Source organism: Rhagoletis pomonella, unplaced genomic scaffold (genome assembly GCF_013731165.1).
Source record: "Rhagoletis pomonella isolate Grant_MI unplaced genomic scaffold, Rhpom_1.0 Rhpom_scaffold_00003, whole genome shotgun sequence".
Classification (NCBI taxonomy): domain Eukaryota; kingdom Metazoa; phylum Arthropoda; class Insecta; order Diptera; family Tephritidae; genus Rhagoletis; species Rhagoletis pomonella.
The window spans coordinates 13,707,949-13,709,906 of record NW_023458557.1 but is presented as its reverse complement, the minus strand read 5'-3'; positions in this window follow the sequence as shown (position 1 = coordinate 13,709,906).

Genomic DNA, 1,958 nt, shown 5'->3' with positions numbered 1-1,958 from the left:
TTAGAAGATCCCGATTACATTGTAGATTACAAAGATGACCAATGCATTTCTCGGTGCGTTCGGGAAATGATCGATGCTGAATCAAGTGACATTTTTCTTGAAGGAATTAATACGTCGTAGAATATTAGTTCAATAGATAACGGACATCGACACCGGTGGTATCAGCAGCTCGATCACCCCTACCTTCGGTAGAAGATTCAGGTCCTTCGGTAGTGCCTTCTGCGGGTGACTTCACTGGTAAAGGTGGGAACTAGCATTGGGAATTTATCAATTAGCCATATGTGGCATACAAAAAGACTCAAAAGAGTTTTTCAAAGGTTATATGGGGACTTGATGAGATGAATTTGCATGTAAACGAGGTGGCTTTTCGAGGAAACTCACTGCTGCCTTTCAATATCCCCCAGCTCCAAACACCAATGGAAATTTTCTGTGAAGGAATTTTCCACTTTGGTGTAAAGTTCTTTATAAGTTTCCTGGTCTTCATCAGTGTCATCACTCTCCGTTCCTATTTTGAAAAGCATCTGCTGCTTTTTCGGAATATTCGATGAGCCGTTGGAGGGTCTTGCTACAGGGTCACTTGGCCTGTTTATATAATTGACCTTCCGCGAGTGGAGCCATGGATTTACATCCATCGGAACTGGAGGTTTGGGCTGAGTAGGCCTAGGTGGAGGCGCGTCTTGCGATTGGTTATTTGGATTAAAAATCTGATTCTTTTCCCTAGAATTGAGTTCTCTCGATGTCTGTGGTTGCCTTTGCTTTGACTGGTACTTTGTGCTATGCACTTGGTTTGAAGTTCCCAGACTTTTTGGGAAAATTGAATAATTCCTTAAGTTGAGGTTTTGCATTTCTAGACAATAGGCATACGCCTCAGGTAGGTTCTGCGGTCTTTGGATGAATACCATCCTGGATACTTCACGCGTAAATCCTCTTATGAAAACACCAAGGCCCTATTTCTATAGGTTTCTACTAGTGCAGGACTCGTTTCAACAGAATAGTCCTAGCATTTTATTTTATTAATTATTAAGGGCAACTGGTGATTGTTCCTTGCATAGAATTGTTCTATGCTGTAGTTCCTTTGGGAAGGAGCCTAATTCGTGTTGCAGGGTTCTCAAATCTCGTTTGTCTGCATAATGCAAAGACAAACAAGTTTTGATTTTTCTCCAGTCGTCATCGAATATATTATAAGAAATTAAGGCAGTATCCGCAGGCCCCCTGACGTTTTTCTTATATGACGCAAGATAGCCCTGTATATTGTCATATTTTTAACTATCTCATAGTCCTGCAATATAGACTCAACGCTGTGAATCCAAGACATATACTGTACAGGATCACCCTCAAATGTTTGCAGGTTTTTTACACTATCTGGAAGCTTGCTTATTTCTTTTAGGTCCGCCTCCGTTAAGCCGGTGGAAGCTTCCTGAATACTATTTTCATTGTGTGGACTAGCCCTGGCTTCTAGTTGGTTTATCCTATTGTTCATTACTCTTGTTTGCTCTATCTGTGCATTTATAGCGCCTGTGAGCTGGGTTATGGCCTCTTGCATCTGTTCCATTTTTTGAGTTAAAAAATAAAATATATCCTGTTAAAGATTTTTTACGTCCAAAATTTCACAATATTTTCACTTTAATTATTTTAGTTAAAATATATTCTGCTAAAGATTTTTTACGTCCAAAATTTCAAAATATTTTCACTTTAATTATTTTAATTAAAATATATTCTGCTAAAGATTTTGTACGGGCCAAATTTCACAATATTTTCACTTTAATTATTTTAATGAAGCTAAGCAGAATAATAGGCAAAGTTGTTCGATACGAGTAAATAGCTTAAGAATCAAAGTCTTACGATAAAATGAAGTTAACTGCTTCCATCCTTGGAATCCTTCGGGCGGTCCGCTTATTCCGTTTTAGGGTGTTTACGTCCTTACTCAGGGGCGGGTGACGTCACTGTTCCTCAACGTC